We start from the raw sequence: 20,781 nt of genomic DNA on the forward strand, positions 1-20,781 counted from the left end.
CCCACTTTCCAGCTTCCTTTTTTTGTGCTCTTTACCAATTAGGTTATAAACTCCTTGAGGGGTAAAGGGGTCTTCTTTCTTTTCTTATTTGTATCTTCAGAGCTTAGTATAGTACCTGGCACACAGTAGGTACTTCATTAATTTTTACTGAATTGAACTAAAAAATAGAGAGGGTGTTAACTCAAAAGTATAGGAAAGAGGAGAGAGTGGTCAGTGGTGTCAAATTTTGTAGCAAAGAGACAAAGGAAGGTAAAAAAAAGGCAGTTGGAGTCAATTGGAATCACTGCTGAGCTCTAAAATCTCTAAAGTCTCTGTACAACAGTGGGACAGAAATTATATTGCAAGGCACTGAGGAGAGTGTAGGCATTGTGTATAGCAGAGCTGGTGAAAAGAGAGGGGACAATGTCTGAATGGGATAGAAGGAGCAAGGTGAGGAATCCTGAGACTGGTGCAACCTAGGAAAGTTTGTAAGATGGGAAGATAGGAAGAAGCCAATGACAAGGGAGATTAAAGATAAATGAGATAGAGACTATTTGCTAGATCTCGGTTCTGAGGAGATGGGAACCCATTCTGGAGGAATGGGAAGAAGGGCAAATATATAGGGATTAGCTCTTTAGAAAGGGTGGATCCAGGGGTGTGTTAGAGAGTCAGTTCCTACCAGCTCAAGAGAGGCGATCTGTTAAATTTTCACTGAGCATTTACACTGTGTAAATTGCCAAATGCTACAAATCAGGCTTGATTTATTGCTTTGCTGAGTCTAGACTTAAGAAAGTGATGGGGGAAATGTTAACAATGCAGATTAAACTTTAAAGTGTATCTTCTTACAGAGCTTTTTTTTTTTTTGGAGGGGGGAGCCGGTTGTTAAACATTTATCAGCATATCCTGGGGAGAGTCTATCCTCTCCTCTGATAGGAGGGCAGAAAATAGCAACTATTATAAGAGTTCTGAGGAGTAAAGGAAGGGAATTGAGAGAGATATTGTTGAATGGCACTGATCTTTTCAGTGAAGTAACACTAATTCTTTGGGGGGAGAAAGTGTTCTATTTTATATTGTGGTCTCTAGGAAGATATGATGGCAAAAAGTGGGGTTTTAAAAAAAAGGCTACACAGTGGGGAAAAAACGGAAAAAGGACAAATAAGTACTTGACTGAGCTAAGAAGGGGTGAGACACTACTGCATAGTAATCTGTGGTATCTTGGTTTTGTTTAAATGAGCAGGAATTCACAGAATACAAAAGATGTTCTGATGCTTCAGTCCTTAAGTACAAAAATACATTCTCAAATTTTATTCATCATTTAAGAATAATTTTAAGCTTCTGAAGATAATTAACAATTGACTATACAAATGAAAATACTATGTTATCTCTAGCATTTGTTTTATAGGTGTTGACTGGTTTTTCTTTTTCTCTATTGGCTTGGAGGTATTTAATTTGAAAACCTCCAGTCTGGCAAAAACAAAACCATCTAGGATATTCACAATCAAGATGAATAACAGAGGACTACTATAGGTTCACAACTATAAAAATTCACTGAAACCACCCTCCGTTTCACTCTATTAAAGCCATGCTTCGTGCTGAAGTAAAAAAAAATCAACTAAGTAATAATTGAAAGATAAGACATTATGTATTTCAATAAACTTACTGAAACTTTCAGCCTAGTTAGAAATCAGTTACCACAATCTACCACTAACCCACAAGCACATGCTTTATTCCTAAGTTTGTCGACAATGTGTTATACAATGGCTAAGTGCACAATTAACGTCTAGGAAATGAAATTTAAAAACAGAAAAAAAGAGATCTCTGATCCCTCTGCTACCAGGGAATTTTACTTTTCTGAGAACTAGATAAATGAGATCCAGATCTTAAAATAATTTTCCACTCCCTTTTACATGACATTTGTCAAATTTTCCATTACCAGATATTTTTATACTAAGGCTGCTGTGTAAAGACAGTGACTTTTCTCCACTGTGCTGCTACCACCAATTTGGTGGCTATTAATAGCTGGAAGATTAACTTCTTTTCCCATGAGAGGCAGCAGGGGTATAGAGGATAGAAAACTATATAGAGGATAGAGAACTGAATTGGGAGTCAGGAGACTTGGCTTCTATTTCTGTCTCCACCAATGACTTGCTGAGTGACCTTGGGCAACTCACTTAAGAAGCCAGGGGCCTTAATACCCCAAGGTAAAAAGGGCTAATATCCTATCACCTATCATTTAGAGATGCTACTGTAAGGGAATTTTCTAGAGTTGGACATCGACATAATACTCTGCATTCAGACAGATGCCATACAGATATAAGTAATATTACTCTATGTGCATGGGAAAAAAGCATCCCTTATTTTCTAATAATTCTACTAGGTGTTTTAAAATTTTTCCCAACATCTTATTTTCTTTTTTAGGTTTCAATCTATAAAGTGCCCTATCACTGAGGCCTCTGGAAAAAAAAAGTATACTATATCATGGATTACAAAATGGAATTTACTAATCTGTATGACCTAGAGTCATGAGGCCACTTTGGGCTTTGCTTTCTTCAGAGTTAAAAAGAAGACACTGAATGGTTCTTTAGTGCTCTTAAGAGTCAATGGTCTTAGTTAATCCCTTCATTCTTAGAACCCCTACCATGGGGCTCAGTTGCCTGGACTAGGGGTGGTTGCATAAGTACTAAAGTCAAACTAGACCATGCTTCACTTTCACAACCCACCCCCTCCCTCCCCGCCCCCAGCCATCAGGATGTTTGCCTGTGGCTTCATGTGTATTTTTTCATTTTCTACTTTTTATTCTGAGAAAAGTAATCAAGATAATGGTGTCAACAATATCATGTGTGTAAATTATTTTCCTCCACAATAGCAGTGGACTCACTATATTTGAACTCCAGTAGACAGAATTTAACACGCTTTAATGGTTATGAAGTCAACGGTTTCAATTGTAAATATATTAGAATGTGGAACTGTCCAGAGAGCTGATTTAGTAACTCAGCACTTTCCTTGTATGAACCAGGAGAAAGAAAACGAAAGTAGTAAAAAACACAATGGAAGAGAACAAATGTAAATAGATGAGGTCCGGGCTAGTTTGGGCACAACTGTCAGGGTGCTGAGGGATTGATTCAATCTGAAAGAGGAAAGGATACCAAATGCTTCAGGAAAAAGTCACAGATGTTAGGTATACTACGACAGAAAAAAAAATGAGAAAATATTAATAACTATGGATAATAAATACACCTACTTGCCGATTTCTACACAATCTAGAAGAGGGTAATATACCCAAGTACCAGATCTTTGTTGAAGGTATGAGAACAGGTTTACACAAACATTTTATAACAGATCAAATTTTTATAGTTACACAGTTTACTACAAAGGGCAATACAGGATGCCACTTTCTTTGTTTGAAAACCATAAAAAAGCATTTGATTTGGGAGAGCAAAATCAACCTTAAAGGCTTTCCTCTAACAAAATGATTTCTATTCACATGTGTCTCCAAATGCTGGTTCATTGCTTTGCACATGGGAGATGGTTAATAAATGTTTGTTGAATTGAAAGCTTCCCTGATAGGTCTGAAAGAAGCAACTTTGAAGACCCACTGAGTATTGCTAACCAGGGAGGCACAACAGAGGGTGATTTATGCTGACCAAAAGTGTCAGCAACTGCCATGGATTTGCAAATTTCCCATCATGAATTATCTCTTTTTATTTATTTATTTATTTTAAAGCAACTGGGGTTATATAACTTGCTCAAGGTTACATGACCAGTTATTTCTGGGTATGGTGCTAAGTATCTGAGCCCGGATTCGATCCCAGGGCATCCCGACTCTGGGGCCAGTGCTCTTACTCACTGCGCCACCTGGCCGCCCCTGTGAATTATCTCTTAATTGCTAAAGCTCTTCCTCTCAGCAGTTTTTGCCACAGTTTTCACCTTCTTCTAAATACTGATTGTCTTTAAAGTTTCTCCCTTCCAGTTCTTCTCCTCCTACCTGCTTGATGGCTCCTTCTCTGTCTCCTTCAAGGATCTTCATCTGGGTCATGCTTGGTATTTTTCTGTTTAACATTTTTATCAGTGACTTGGATAGAAGCATAGATAGTATACTCACCAAACTCACAAAAGACATAAGGCTAGGATAACTGGCTAGCACACTGGTTGCCAGGATCCAAAAAGATCTTAATAGGAGATATAGTACACTGAATCCATTCTTAAAGGATGAAATTTGATAGGGACAAATGTGAAAGTATTATAGAAGCTGAAAAAACAAACAAACCAAAAAGCAGCCTTCCAAGTACAAGGTAGATCTGAAATCCCTCCCTAACCCTGCCCAGCCCCAATACAACAGATCTGGAAGTTTTAGGGGACTGCAAATATTGAGTCACTGGTGTGAGATGTAGCCACATACACTATAGCCAAGGCTTCACTGAAAGAAGCAGAGTGTCTATAACTGGGGAGGTGATAATCCCGTTGTACAGAACACACGTGGAGTACTTTATTCAATTTTTGGTGCCGCATTTTAGGAAGGATATTGATAAATCGGAGTATCTAGTGAAGGGCAACAAAAATTATAAGGAGTCTCAAGATCATGGCATATGAAGATTAGTTGAAGGAGTTGGTGTATTTATTTAACCTTAGAGTAAGAAGACAAAAAGGGGACAGGATTTTTTTTTAACCACATCTGAAAAATTAATCATTTGGAGGAGGAATTAGACTTGTTCTCCTCAACTACAGAGATCAAAACTAGGAGAAAGCATTTGAATTTGTAAAGAGGCCCCTCCTTATCCTTAGAGTGACAGTACTGAATGTAATATCTCTCACATAAGCAGGCATGTCACTATTTATAAAATTGACTTAGTTTAGCTCTATAACTAGGCATTCAGTTGATATGAATTGACTAGAAGGTAGGAAGAAGACACGTATTTATTAAAGTTGGAGGAATTTTTTTATATACTGCAAAATGTATTTATATTCCACAATTTACTTCATTTCCCATTTCATCATTTTATAGCAAAAGGCTGCGATTTCATTAGTAGTTTTTGTTTCTCTGATGTCATTGTGACTATGATTTCTTATGATTTTTTTCCTGCATGGAGAGGTAGGTTGCTTCCCCTGTTAGAAATGTAAGCTCTTGGATGGTCTGATGGCCGGAATACTTGCGTTTTGGTCTTTGAATCCCTAGTACCCCTCCCAGTGCCTGGCACACAGTAGACACTTAATAAATGCTGACTGATCAAATGAAGCAGCACCTGAGCTATGCAATGAAAGAAAAGGAGGCAAAAAAGTAGAGCTATATTTTGGCCACTAGTGCATAAAGATGCATGGAAGCAGGAAAAAGCAGGGGAAGAATTAGTAATCACAAATAATCTGGTTTGTTTGGGATGTGAAATCAATTAGGGCCTTTAATACAAAGATAAGAATAATACCATTTACTTGTTTGATAATGGAGAGGCTTTTTGAGCAGGGAAGTGGCATGATAAAACCCATTCCTGACATAAAATATTTGGAGGAAGAATAAATTAGGATGTGGGTGGTGGGAGGAGGGTCTGGGAGGTAGCAGATCAGTTAGGAAGCTATTACAATCTTTCAGATAAAAGGTAATAGAGACCTAAACTAAGATGAGAACAGTAGATGGTGAAAGAACAGGATGGATATTACAGGAAAGAAATTATGGAGATACACTCCCTACCTGGTAATTGAAAGGATGTTGGGAATAAAGGCTTCAAAAGAGTCAAAGGTAAAGGAGAGATTTTGAGTCCTGGGCCCCAGTAGAATGGAGGTACCATACATGGAAATGAGGAAATTGGGAGGTACATGTTTGAGGAAAGTTGATCAGAGAGACAGGAGAAGAGTTAGGAGAGAGAAACACAGAGAATGAGGGAGTGGAGGGGAGGTATTTTTTGCCTAAACTGAAAAGTTAAAACCTGTCTTAAAATTAAAGATGTCTTTTGTTGACAGCCTCTTGTGTGTAAGGCTTGATGGCAGCATAATGGAGTTTCATAATACCACACAAGGAATATTGCACCATGAAACTGTCATCATGCAGAGTTACGGTTAACATCTTTATAGATTCACAGGTATCTTAAAGATTCAGTCAAGTAGCATTTCAGCTTCTAATGCTTATAAAACAAAAGGGTCAACACTAAGAGAAGTAATAATTTAGCAAGTGCTACACCAACCATAGGACGCTATAGACTGGCTTCATCAAAAAGCACTTAATTTTTTGAGAGGGAGGGAAGGGCTGAGAATAGAGTAACGGTGGGGAATACGATGAACCATCAGCATCACAAAGTACTTATGTGCTGCAAGTGAAATCCAGGTTTAAAAGCTGTCAGGTATACACACACTGAAAGGTTCTGAAGAGCTTCTTTCCCTAACCAAACAATACGCTTTGTTCAATGAATCCAATTCTGACTTGCGTAACACTTATCCATTAACATTTCAGGAAACATTTTAAAAAATTTATGTGATACTTTAAGGGAACTTATATGCAACTGAAAATGTGCATTTCATGGAAAAGTGGTTAGTGTTCTATTAATCTATTCCTTTATTATCACTAGAGGTTCCCGCTTCAGAAAAAAAAAATTAGGCTTACTGTAACACACTGATGGTTCTACAGTGCCCTCAGAGAGGCTTTAAAAAGTCTGACAAGAACATTTTGGTGAAATCTCCAAGATTCTGAAGCTACTTAAAAGATTTTTAAATATTGCATCCACTTGCAAAATAAACTGTAAATGTATACACTGAAACCATGAAGCAGATAGAAAGGAAATATTTCCAGAATAATCTAGTTGAAATTATGCAATATTTCATATTAGATAATTTTTCAATATGATGCAAACATAGTAACATTTCATTAATTGTCTAGTACAAAAGAATGTCATTACCATAAACAAAAATTGGGGGGGGGGAGGGTAGAGAACTATCTTGCCAAAATAAGATTCACAACATGGAATTAAGTATTATGTAGTTTTTCTGGCTAAGATGACATTTTTAAGAAAAGAACTAGATGTAAAGTAACTACAAAAGCACCGCCCCCCCAAAAACTTCAAAACTCTTGGTTCTGATGTATTCAGAGGAGAATCTATCAAACTTTAAAGGACAAATTAGTATTATTACTATGTAAATTATTCTCTGAAATTTAGAACACAGCCTACCAAATTCCTTTTATGAAAAAAAAACAGAATCCCAATACCTAAACTAGGAAAGATAGAGCACAGAAGAATTATATACCAATATCATTATAAATTTAAAATATATTGTCAGACTAAAGCGATTTAAATTCAAGAAATCATTCATTATGATCAAGTTAGAGTTATGCTGAGGATGCAAGGATGGTTCAACATATAAACACAATTATATTAAAAACCCAAAACATCCAAATACACATGATTATCTCAATAAGTGCAGGAAAAAAGCCTTTGACAAAGTACAACATTCATTTATGCTCAATTAGATAATCTGTGCTAAAACCCCTACAGTATAGCCATAGAAGGACTTATTTTTAATATCATAAAAAAGTATCTAAAATCAAAAGCAAGCACCATATTCCATGTGATAAACTAGAAACTGTCCCAATCAAATAGAGAAGGGAAAAAAATGCCCACTCTCTTCACTATAATTTGAAAACTTCTAGAAAAATGCTAAGTAACAAGACAGGAGAAAGTGAAGGCATAAAGATGAGCTAAAATGATCCCTAGTTGCTCATGACTTGATGGTTTGTTTACTTAGAAAATCCTAGGGAATCGGTAAAAACAAAACAAAAACAAACCCCAATTCAGATAATTAATAGCTTCAGCAAAGAGGCAGGCTACAAAATAAACTTCAAGAGACAAGAGAATTTCTACTCAGTGCTTATGACTGGGCCAAGCCAATAAAAGTTAATTTACATTTTTAACGCTTTACTAGTCAACCTGCTAAAGGGACAGCTCAATAAAATAATAACAAAATTCAAACAAAAGGATAAAATATCTAGAATATCAAAGGAAATAATGAAAACAGGAAAGGATGAAGAGGGAATAGCATTTACAGATCTCAAACTGGATTATAAAGTAGCAATCATCAAAACCACTTAGGATTGGTTATCATATAGAGGTAGATCAATGGAACAGACTAGATAAGGGTAAAAAAAAAATAGGAATAAGCAATCCAGTGCTTGACAAACTGGAAAAATACATTACTTGAGAAAGAGTTTACCCATATAAAAATGTAAAAAAAAGCATTCTAGACAAAATAAGGCAAAGACCAACATGTTACATTATATTCTCTATATATTTTAAATGACTATGGGACCTTAATATAGAAGATTATACCATAAAGGGATTTAGAAGAGAAACAGATCATAAAGCTCTCACAACTACAGTTAGGATATGTATTCTTAACTAAACAAAGGATAGAAGCAATTACAGAAGATAAAATAGACAACTGTGATTACAGGATAATGAAAACCTTCTGCACAAAATTAGCCAACCAGAATTTGTTATTATGGGGCCATTATATGCCAGGCATTGTGCTAAGCACCAGGGAAACAAAGAATGGCAAATAATAGTCCCTGCTCTCAAGGAAGGTGCTCAAAGTCTAATGGGGGACATCCATATGCAAACAATGTACAAACAAGATTAAAGATTATATATAAATATATGATAAACTGGAGGTAATCAATAGGGGAAAGGTACTAGCATCAAGGGGGAAACAAAAGCACTTTTTGTGAGAGCAAAGAATTGGAAACAAAGTTAGATGCCCATTGATTGGGGATCTTTGCCCAACTATGAACAAGAGGATATACTAGAGGAAAGACTAAACCACATCCATATTGGTATTTTTGCTATAAATGAAATTAAAAAAAAATACAACATTATGGCCAAATGGAAAATAGCCCACAAGTTCTCCTGGAAGAAGTCAATAAAAGTTAGCACAGTTGCTTTTATCTTTGTTTCAAAGCAATAAGAAACATCATTTCTTAGAATAATAGCCAACAGTAACTAGTACTTACAGAGCATGCTAAGTTTTGCATAGCACATTAAATATACCATCTAATTTGACTACCAATAACCCTCTGAGGTAGGTGCTAATATTATCACCATTTTAGAGGTAAGGAAACTGGGACTGAAAGATGTCAAGGGATGTGTCCAGGGTCATACAGTTATAAACTTCAGTGGCTCTCTATTACCTGTAGGATTACATACAATATTCCTTATTTGGTATTCGAAGGCCATCCCAACCAGGCCCTCTTTCCTATTTTTTCACACTTTTCCGCCTGATCCAAGTACTCTTCGAGCCAGTGATCCTGGCTTCCCGGCTGATCTACAGACAAGACACTCCCATCTCGAGTCGCTCCTCATTGCTGAAATGCTTTTCCTTCTTCCTTCTCTGACTACTGACATCCCTAGCTTTGAAGTCCCAGATAAAACCACATCTTCTGTAGGAACCTTTCCTGATTCCCCTCAATGCTAGTGTTTTCCCTCTGATTATCTTCAGTTTATCCTAGATACAGCTTGTTTGTATGTAGCTGTTTGCATGCTGTCCCAGGCATCAGACTGTGAGCTCCTCGAGAGCAGGGCACATTATTTTGTATTTACTTGCTAGAAGTGTAAGCTTCTTAAATGAGGAGTATTCTGTTTAGTAATGCCTTCAGGAAAGGTAAGTCACTTAAATGTCATAGCCTTTCTGGGACCAAGGCCACATCAACAGATGGTCGTTCTTGTTCTCAGGTAGTCAACAGCATCAACACTATGTTGATGAAAGGAAGACTTGGGACAGTTTCTATGGTTCTAATTGGGATTAATTTGAGTAGGTACATTAAAAATTTTTTCATAGAAATTCACAGAGATATGAATTATGCAAAATGATTTTTAGCACTGACTGAGGAAATCTGAAAAGGAGGAAACAATCTCTCCTCTTCTTCACCTTCCCCATTCTGGAACCACTGCAGACAAATCAATGAACAAGTGAATGAACAAGCATATACGGAGTTTCTGCCACATGCCAGGTACTTCACTTAGCATATCAAGGCTATGCATTCAAAAGGAGATTCACAAAGCACCTATTATCTTGTAAGGTGCACAATATACAGCATGTCCCTAAAGTCTGAACACATAGGACATTTCATTAACTATGCATATTTTCAAGAAATGAAATGAATTTTCAACAATATTTTACTTAATTAGCATAAATTTTAGCCATGACAATTTCATATGGAATAAAAGCTTTGATTAGCTTTTGGGGACTATTTTCCATATTAATAAGATTAATTAAATTAAATTAATTAATGAGATTTCCTATGTCTTCCTATGAAATCTCATTTATGCTAATTAAAATACTATTGAAAATTCCATTCATTTCATTTCTTGAAAACATGCATAGTTAATGAGATTTTCTATGTGTCTAGACTTTAGGAACACCTTGTAGTGTGAAAGAGCTCTGGATTTGGAGTTCGCTCCCAGTTCTACAAATTTCTTACTTGGGTGACTTTGGATAAGGCGTGCTCTGGACTTCAGTGTGCTTATTTGTAAAATGATCTTTCCTTTTCAGCTCTAATTCACATGGATGCCCAGGTCATGTTCATGGCATTGTGCTAGGTCAGTGGTAGTGGTGTTGGAGGGGGACTGGTTTAGTAAAAAATACAAAGATTAGTAAAACAGTTTCTGTTGTCAAGGACCTATCAGTTTTGTTCAGTCATTCCTTGATTTTTTAGCACTCAGAATATATGCTAGCTGTAGAACCAGAAACAGGACATTTATCTTTTGGAAGAAACTATGTGCTTGAGTTTTAAAAAGAGATCCTTTCTGATAGCCTGAGAAAGAGCCTAATAAAAACTGAAAAATTCATTTGGATTAGATTCTCTGTACTCAAAGGAAAAAACCCCTATTTTTTTTTGTTATATTGTAGAACAAGAACAAAATGATTGAGACTAAACTGAATTAAAGAACATTATTCATTTTTTAAAAGTATAGCTTATTATAAAACACAATTATTCGTTGATTTTTTAGAAATACTGGGTCAGTATGCTTTCTAAGATGAGGGGTACTAATATTTTATTTTTGAGTTTTAGGAAAAAAATATTTCCACAGATGTTCTTTTAAGTGAATGCATTATACAATGTATTCATGAGTAAGCTAAAAATCTTTCTGTCTTTAAAGAAAAAATGACAACAAAAACCAGGCAGGCCTTTTGAGGTCATTATATGGTATGCCATATCAACTGTCCTGAATGTCTTTACCCAGAGGAACTAATTTATCAAAAAATGACACTTAGAAACTTGAAGAGATTTACAGAGCTGGAAATTACCATGGAAAGCAGAATGGAGTATTTAACAAACATGAGTCACAGAGTCTGCAAAGTAGGATCCATGACAGGGAGACATTGATGAATGGGATTAAAGCTAATTGAGGTTTGGGAAAGAATGATGGCAGGGATTTTTCTTCTTCTTGCCTGACTTGTTAATATGAGTATGAGGAGATATTTCAGGAAATTTTGCTAAATTAAAATTAGTTGGCAGAGTTCTCCTAAAGTAAAACCAGGCATTAGTATATGCATTTGAATAAACATTTCAAGGCTAAAAATGATTGATAAAATTACTGTACTAATCATAAATATGGATTCCTAACAGCTTTCTGACTCATGGAATTCATGCTTGCAAATGATATAACATATAATATATAGTGATACAATACAATATAACTGAATGAATTTTTAACTATTTTAACATTCAATGAGGACCACTGAAGAGAAATCAGAGGTCATTCATTCTAATTCACTTCAGTCCAATTCCTTTCCCTCCCTTTGGCAGATGAAAAAACTGAGAGGCAGAGAGGTTAAATTAAGGGACCTGTCCGAGGTCATGTAAGTTGGAACCAGGTCCTTTGAGTCCAGACCCTGTACAGTTTCCTGCTGTATAATTCTACTTATGTAACTCTAAGGCAAAGGTTGGCAAACTATGGCCCCCATGCTAAGAATGATATTATTCTCAAAATATATTAAAACTCTATTAAAAGATGCAAAAAAATGTTCTTAGTTCATGGACTGAGTCATAAAAAAAAAAGGTGATGGGTCAAATTTGGAACACAGGCCACAGCTTACCAACTCATGCTCTTAAGTAAAAGGTAACATTATCAAAGCAATTTGATATCATTCTTATAATAACTTCTGTGGGAGAAAGCAATGAAAAGTTATGCATTCACTAGACATATTACTATGATCATTAATTGTACTCATGTTAACACAGAAGACATCAGTCATATGTAAACATCGTAAAGAGAACCTTGAATATTTCCCCATGTATTAACACATTATCTTAGTCATACAAATTAATTCATCACTTTCAGCAACAAATCAGACATAGCCTTTAGATACTGTGCTCTGTGGGAAATAGCACATGGTACCTTTAATTTGGTCTCAATTTTCCTACTAAGCTCAATGAAGACAGGAAATGACTGTGCTAAAAACCATCCTATTCACACAAATACTTTCTCTCCACTCCCATCCCCCCCACCATGTACTCGCTATTACAATCAAACTAGCCAGCCTACCCACTGTTGCCAGAACTTGGATTCCACCTCATGTCCCTTTGCTTTTTCATGGGCTGCCCCTTGTACCTAGAATCTACTCCTTCCTTATCTCTTGGAATCCTTGATTTTCATTAAGATTCAGCTCATGCATCAGCTCCTATGGATCACCTTTCCTGTTTCTTCAAATTATCTTGCACTTGCATGAAACAGTGCGGCATGGTGCATAAGAAACCCAGCCAGACCTAGGTTCAAGTCCCACCAAATCCCACTTTGGATACAGACTGGGTGGATGACTTTGGGCAAAGCACCGAGCCTTTATGACCACAAGTTGTAGAAAAGGTACTGACCAGCCCTGGTAGAACTTCTTCACCTGGAGTTCCTTATTTCCATGAAGTTACGGGTCTAGTCTGGATTCCCTTACTTAAATGTCTAGCTGATTTATAGCCCTGCAGTCTATATTCTATGGCCATACCAGCCTGAACATGTCTGATCTCATCTCATGATGTTGTCTCATGTTGGAAGCTAAGCAGGGTCAGGTCTGGTTAGTACTTGGATGGGAGACTGCCTGGCTATACCCAGTATGTAGACTTAAAAATTAGGGGTAGCTGATGGCTCACAGTGGAGAGAGCACTGGGCCTGGAGTCAGGAAGATCTGAGTTCAAGTCTGGCTGTGTGACCCCTGGGCAAGGCAGTTAGCTTCTGTTTACCTTATTCCACTGGAGAAGGAAATGGCAAACCACACCAGTATCTTTGAAGAGAAGACAATATGATTCTTGATGAGACTGACAGGACTGAACAACAAGTCTCTAAGTTCCTTAAAGGTAAGGAGATTTTTGCTTTTGTATTACAAGCAGTTTTTCACACAGCCATAGTGAGTGTTTAGTAAATATTTTCTGAACTGAATAAACAGGTTAAATGTTGGCAAATGTAAATAGGGATCAAAAGTTCTAATTGATGAATTTAGGACTAAAAGTATACTTTTCTTAGTAAAATTTAACTAGTGTGGACAAATGGAAAAAGCATGGAAGGCCCATCTCTATGGATAATTTTGCAGCTATGAAACAAGGTTACCTTTCATTTAAACTCAAATAGCTCTGTGAACTCAATGATTTTCTCCCCAACAAAGGAGACTGCAGCCCACTCATGGATTCTCATCCTGTGTGACTCGCGCACGTCCTTCCAAGAGTTCTACACAGAACATCCACCAAACATGCTGGAGGCCTTCCTCATTTTCTTGTAACACTATTAGTGGAATACCTGGATTGCCCACCTGCTCACGGTCATGATATGTCTCATCAGTTTTCCCTTCCTGGCATATACTTCCTTGATAAAATTTCATTTGTCACGGCCTGATCACATGCACTACATATCTCTCAAGTAACCTCTGTGTCACTTCTTTTTAATTTGCTGGAGACTATTTCATGTCTCCCAGTCAAACATGACCACTGGTAGAATGACGAAATTAAAAAGATGGGCCTTTAAAAAGCAAGGGATTGTTAAAGGAACTTGGAAGCTCCTGAAGGAAATTCAGCCTGCTTTCTTCCTCCTGTTCAATTGTAGGTACCAAACGTTGTACATTTGTGAGATCTGTCCTAGATATAGCTATATATAGATACATATACCGACCATACCTTCAACAGCCCTGGCTTGTGGGGAGCTTTAGGGGAAAAATAACTTATATTTGTACATTATAGTCATATCTGAACTTAGGACACTAGTTTTGCCAACTACTTATTATTAAGACCTTTGAAATGGCGTACATAGTAAAAAGGAAGATGGCAGTAGGAGATCAATATTAGCAAGTAAAAATATAGAAAGAAATATGGATGGTCATCTTGATTTGGACATTTTAATTCCTAAAGGTGCTCAAATGGAATCAGAAGCCTGAGCTAGGTGACCTTGGCAAAGTCATTTTTCTCTGGACATCAGTTTCTTCTTATGTAAAATGACAGACTGAAACAGATGTAATTTCTTTTCTAATTTCTGATTCTCTAATTTCTTTTCTATCTCTAACATTCCGTGAAATAGAGCCAAGAGATCAAAAACTGGAACTCTTTCTAAACAAGTACACGGAAATCCATAATCTCCTCTTTTCCAAAACCCCTAATACCCAAAGAAAATGAAACTGAATGTTCCTTCCCTGGTCAGAAAGATATACTCTAAAAAAAAGTATCTATGTAATTACCCCCTCACCACCAATTTAGATTCTATCACATTTGAATATATTCAAGAGACCATATTAAAAGTTCACCTTGTTGTCAAGTTTAAAGACAAAAAAAAAAAACAACTCCTGGATATATCATTGAAAATAATTCTGTTTTAATAACATAACCAGGTTCTAAAAGCATGTTTAGTTGGTCAAGTTCAAAAGGTTATATCAATCAACTGCAGCTTTTCTAGAAATATTTTAACAAGGCTCAAGGCTAACAGTTTCAATGAAAGCAATCAGTTCGATACTACTGTAGTATGTACTGTAATCTTGTAAAAGAATGAATGCTGAATACCAAAGTACATTCTTATCAGTCTTTCCAGGAGAGAACCCCTGAACATTAGTCCAGAAAATCTAGAATGATAACTCAGGAAAAAAAGGGATGTTAAGGACATTTCAGAGCAAAATAGAAGATATTCAGCCTATTTAAAAGGAAACTAGGATTAATAGAAATTCTTATGGATCCCAAACTCCTATTGTGAAGAACATCAGCATTCTTCCTACAGGATATTTTGGGCAGGAGTGGTGTAGATTAATTTACAAGTTTCAGGATTTCTCTGTTAATATTTAGGAATATCATGAATAACTAAACTTAGCTATGATATTACTAAATATCCCTCTCTGTGTGATTTTAATGGCTTGGTACTTTAAGGGATCTACGACCTCACTGCTTTGGGTAACTGTCTGATGGTATGGATAACTCATCTACACTTTCTCATTTTCTGGGATTCTTTATATGGCTTGATGTTGTGTGGCTACCAATGGGGCATACAATCTGTTCAAAGGTCATCCTTACCTCTTGTTATATGACTAGTTCATCTCCCTTTCCAGTCCTGAGTTTTTCTGATGGTATCCTTTACATTTCTACCAAATACTTAGTAAATATTTATAACTCCCTCCTTCCCTCCCTTTCTATCCTCCCTTCCTCCCTTTTTTCCTTCCTTCTCTTGTTTTCTCCCTCTCTATTCTTTTGTATACTAAACATGCACAGGAGCTGTGATTTCCTCAGTCCAGGGAACTTTCTCCATCAACATGTCTAGATGTAATGATTAAAAACAGGTGAATGAATTAATGACCATAAAAATTAAGTAACCTGTCTCAAGATCAAGACACTAAACACCAGAGGCAGAATTTGAACTCAAGTTTTCTAGTACTGTACCAACTAAGCCATAGTACTTATTTATACAAAGACAGAAAATTCAGTATGGTTTATGGGACATTTTAAAGATTCCTTTGAAAGTCCTTCAGATTTTGTTGGGTTAATAGTGGAAGACAGGGCTTGCTTATTTTTCTCGGCAGAGAAGACCAGTTATCTCAGCCCTGGGGGTGTGGACAATTAATTTCCTCAATTTGGACTTTACATTTCCTCTTCTATAAAGTGAAACATCTGGACTAGAAGATATTTAAGATCCTTTCAGATTTAGATTGTAGACTATTACACTGCTTTGTCTGGATAAGTTTTCACTGGTAATAACGTATAGACTATTTACCCTCAACATGGTGTCCTTTACTCTGAGGGAAGCACAACCATAATTCTTCAGAGGCCGCTATACTCTAACACATGAAGTCCCACATATTCACCAGAGGAAAAAAATTATATTTGTTAAGTGAATTATACAATTTCCCAAATGCCATCTAGGTAGCTCTCTTCTTGTTCAATTCTAGCTCCATCAACTGCTACTGGGCAGTGTCTAAGATACACGTCCCAATGGCCTGAGAACATCCCTACACCTCATCGGCAGGACACTGCCTCTTATTAACAATGGAAGGGAAAGCACATTTATATCAGAAGTGTGGTGAAAGACCTAACAGCATGATGTGGAGCATATCCCAAAGGAGGGTGGAAAAAAAGTGGTGTTCCCTATATATTATTAAGTGGTTGAGATGCCATTCTTTGTGAATGATACACCTTGCTGATTTCATTAAGCCACAGTACACAGCAGAGCCTCCTAAATAAGAATTAAAATTACTCAAAGGACTTTGGTTTAACCATATAAATGGAAATGCCTTGGTAAGAAAGATAAAGGAAAAGTTACTCCAGAACAAATATATTCAAAATTTAAAATGACTTCTACTCAAGAAAACTTTATTATAATTATATCAATTTTTGTAGGCGTTAGTTCTCAGTGCACCAATCATTAAAAAACAAAACAAAATACGAACAAACTAAAGTCAATGGAATATGACAAAAGGTGGATTGTTTCCTAATGTCTTTAAACTGGTGGTATGTGAGACGTGTGTGTGTGTGTGTGTGCACGCGCGTGCATGCACGTGCCCACCTGGGTGTATGTACAGTGATTTAGAAAAGGGGAACGGATTCTTTTATAAAGGCATTTTGGAGGAATGTATAGTCTTACCCTATCTAATTACCAAAGATCTAAAATCTTCAGTAAAACGATGTTTATAGATTTATAAAGATTCTCTCACGCCTTTTGTGTATTTTTTCCCATATTGCATAATCTATTCAAGATGTTAAAGAGGAAATAGGGTTTTACACCAAGATTGAAAATATACTGACCACCTGTTACACAGTGGTCATTATTCCTTATTTAAAAATCCATGTTTCACACACAACATGCATTGCATGGCCTAGACTTGTTGACAATATGGCAAAATAAGTTCTTTTTGAGCCCAAATTCTTTTTCATATTAATTCTAAACTCTAAGAACACTGCCTTGAAGACTTAAAATATTTCACACGTAAGTATTCCCTCTTGGGAATGTGCCAGAAGTTTGTTTTGGGGGATGTAAAACATTTTGTTTAAATGTTTTTGGAAATAATTTAAGCAGTTAAAATTTAGTTTTCTTATATTAATTATATGTACAAAGGACACTGTTAATAAAGAGTCAAGGGAATGTAACAGGAAAGGAGTGTATTAAGTCAGCTCACTTAAGAGATATTAATTACTCTTGAATTTCTGAATATGAAGGCATTTCAAAGAAAAAAAAGAATGTAAAATAGTTTAACTTATAAACCTATTTCCAAAGAAATGAAGCAATTCTTACAAATGCTGAATATACTACCCAAACTGGCCAAAATATTATTCTGCTATAGATATATAATGGGTTAGTATAACTAAAGGCCCTGGGGTTAGATTGCTTTTCTATCATTCACTAGCAATTCAACACTTTTAAATACCTACCATATGCAAGACCCTGTATTAGGGACTGGGGATACAGGACAAAAACGAAACTCTCCCTGTCCAACTTCCCTGGGAAGGCCAAGTTCTGAGAATTGCCAGCAGTCGAGTTTGGCTGGCTAGAACTTAAGAGTACGTAAAGAGGAACAATACAATATAAAGCTGGAAAGATGGGTTGGATGGATGTGCAGTAAGAAGAGAAAAGTAAGAGGAAGTCAAGAGAAACACAGGAAGATTTATACGAACAGATGCAGAGAAAAATATATAGTACCATGAGAACCAAAAATACAGTAACTAAAATAATGTCAATGGAAAGATCTCCAAAAGGTCCTCAAACTCCTTTGTAACTAAAGTCCAAGTAACCGAAAAACCAATGAACATCTTGGAGAAGAGATCATGAAACGTATCTTCCCTCCTTACGGCAAAGGCAGGGAACTACCAGAATTGAATAATATATACATATCATCATACATGTTTTTTACTTAGCTGTTTTCTTTTTCATAAAAGAGAAGGTCCAATTAGGAAAAGTATAGTAGTAAAATGGCTATGATATAAATATAAAAGGCATAACCTAAAGTAATTTTTTTTCTCCAAAGAAGGAAGTTTGGAGGCAGAATGTGGAAGGCACTGGGTATCCAGTCTGGTTTAGAAAACCTGAAGATAATCCACAAGCAAAGGACTGACAAATATTTTTAGTATAGGTTCTCATGAAGAAAATTCCTTTACTGAAACATTTAATAAGTACTCTACTATGTGAGGAACAAAGAATTAGGCAAAAAAAAAAAAGTGATAAAGAAGTTTTCCAGGACTTTTGTGAGCAAAATTAGCAAGACTTCCAGGTACTTGCTAATCACCACAGAAAAATGAACCTACTTTCCTTCAGTCTACCATCTAATTAAATTGGAAATAAAATTCAATTTACTGAACAATGTACAAGGCTTGTGGTAGGTGACTGAGGTATACAGAAGAAAAAATAAAAACAGTCCCTACCCTCAAAGAGCTTAGTGATACAAGGAAAGGGATCAGAGATTTCAAAAGGCTTTGAAAAATTCATTTTCACTTAAATAGCTTGAGAAATCATCCAGAACAGGGGTTCTGAAAACTTTTCTTGGTGTCATGGGCTCATCGTAGCCTGGTGAAATCTATAGATGCCTCATCATTTTTTTAATTACATAAAATATATAAGATTTCAAGGGAAATCAATCATATAAGAAATATAGCTATTAAAATGTAAACAACACAAAACAGTTCACAGATTCCAGATTAAGAATTTGCAATCTAGAATATCATTTAAAGCAACCATCACATATATCCTACTGAAATGGAAATCAATCAGTAAATCAGTGTTTTTATTAAGCCCATTTTATGTGAGGCTTTGAGCTCTGTGCTGGGGTACAAAGACAAAAATGAAACAGCCCTGGTCCTCAAGGAGCGCATATTCCATTATGGGAGACAGTAGGCACACAAAGGCAGATAGAAAATAATTACAAGATGGTGATGGGGGGAAGTAGAGGAGGGGATTGGCAACTAGGGCTATTAGGAAACACAGGAGGGGTCACCTAAGAGGTGGGGCAAGAAAGGAATGCATTTCAAGCCTGGATGGATAACAGTTTGTACCAATGTTCAGATGGCAGATGGAACAATGTGTGTGAGGAAGAAGAAAACTAGTTTAGATATAGGGGAGTACACAAAGGCAGTTTGTACACATTAAGGTGTGTAGGAGTTGGGCTGTGAAAAGCTTTAAGGACCAAGCAGAGAAGTTTGACTTTGATCTCTGAGTTAATAGAGAACGTGGGAATTTACTGAGTTGGAAAGTGATGTGGTCAAACCCTCGCTCTGTGAGCTCTGGAAGATGGAGGCAGGAGAGAGTTAAGGAAGGAAGCCAACCAGAAGCCGTCCCTCATGGCCTGGCTGAGAGGGAAAGAGGACACAGGACACTTGGCAACTAACTGTTGAGGTAGATGCAAAAATACTTTTACCACTTAGCAGAGAGGTTCTTCCCTTGGGCTCTGCAATCTTTAAAAAAAAAGCTATTTTGATAACAGTATTTCAGTATGATTGGTTTCCTTTGTAGTCTTATGCAAATGATTTTATTATTTTCTGAGGAGGGTCCAGAAGTGACACCAGAGTGCCAAAGGAATCCAAGGAACAAAAAGGGTCATGAGCTCCTCCTCTACAAGGATCACTGCCACAATCAATACCACAACTAGAAATGTGCTCCAGAATAACTACAGCTCTACTGTGAGATGTTGTGGGGCAGGGAGAGGGACAGCTCCAAGGTTCAGAGATGGCAGATGGAACGATGTGTGTGAGGAAGGTTCACCATTTGGAGTAAGGAATGTGATCCTGGAGATGATTGTGTTCAATGGTGCTTTAAGACTAATAAAGGTCTTTACCTGCCTATTTTTACAGATAAAGAGAGGCAGGGATAATTTAGGTACTTGCTGATGCCAGGACCCAGAGCCAGTAATCACTGCCTCTGAATTCAGGGCCCTTCCTACTACATCAAGCCAGCTATAACACTTATGTAGCCTGAAGTGAGTATAAAGGAATAATATCTGATTAGGAAGTTTGGGCCAAGTGGAAGAAAAGGCAAAGGAAATGCTTCTCAGGGATATGAATATTCATGCTACTTTGAAAATAGTCAAATAATCCAAATATCATGAATAACAAATCCTGTTAATGATTTTGCTCCTTGAAAAAGCTATTAAAAATCAACCTGAATAACCTTATTAGAGATGCATTGAACCCAAGGGTGTAGGTATAGGCTAAGCCTTACAAATGAATGATTACCCTCATAGTTGAAATAAGAACTGGCAGCAACTAGATTTGCTCAATAGTGAAAATATATTATTCATTGGTTAAAAATGATTTTGCCAGATAGTTTCAGAATACCTAAAATAGACGAAAAAGTCAATAAGTATATTGTGGGACTTTGGTGGCTCCTTTTAGAAACC

At 36.5% G+C, this 20,781-nt stretch overlaps 1 protein-coding gene across 2 annotated transcripts in view; it reads right to left on the minus strand.

Moving 5' to 3' along the window:
- KIF18A (kinesin family member 18A) overlaps nt 1-20,781 on the minus strand; it is a 108,637-nt gene that overhangs the window by 18,668 nt on the left and 69,188 nt on the right. The gene's annotated exons all lie outside the window — the stretch shown is intronic.

The sequence above is a fragment of the Petaurus breviceps genome, unplaced genomic scaffold (genome assembly GCF_028583685.1).
Source record: "Petaurus breviceps papuanus isolate PSGF00001 unplaced genomic scaffold, PetGlider_PUasm1.0 188, whole genome shotgun sequence".
NCBI classification, from domain to species: domain Eukaryota; kingdom Metazoa; phylum Chordata; class Mammalia; order Diprotodontia; family Petauridae; genus Petaurus; species Petaurus breviceps.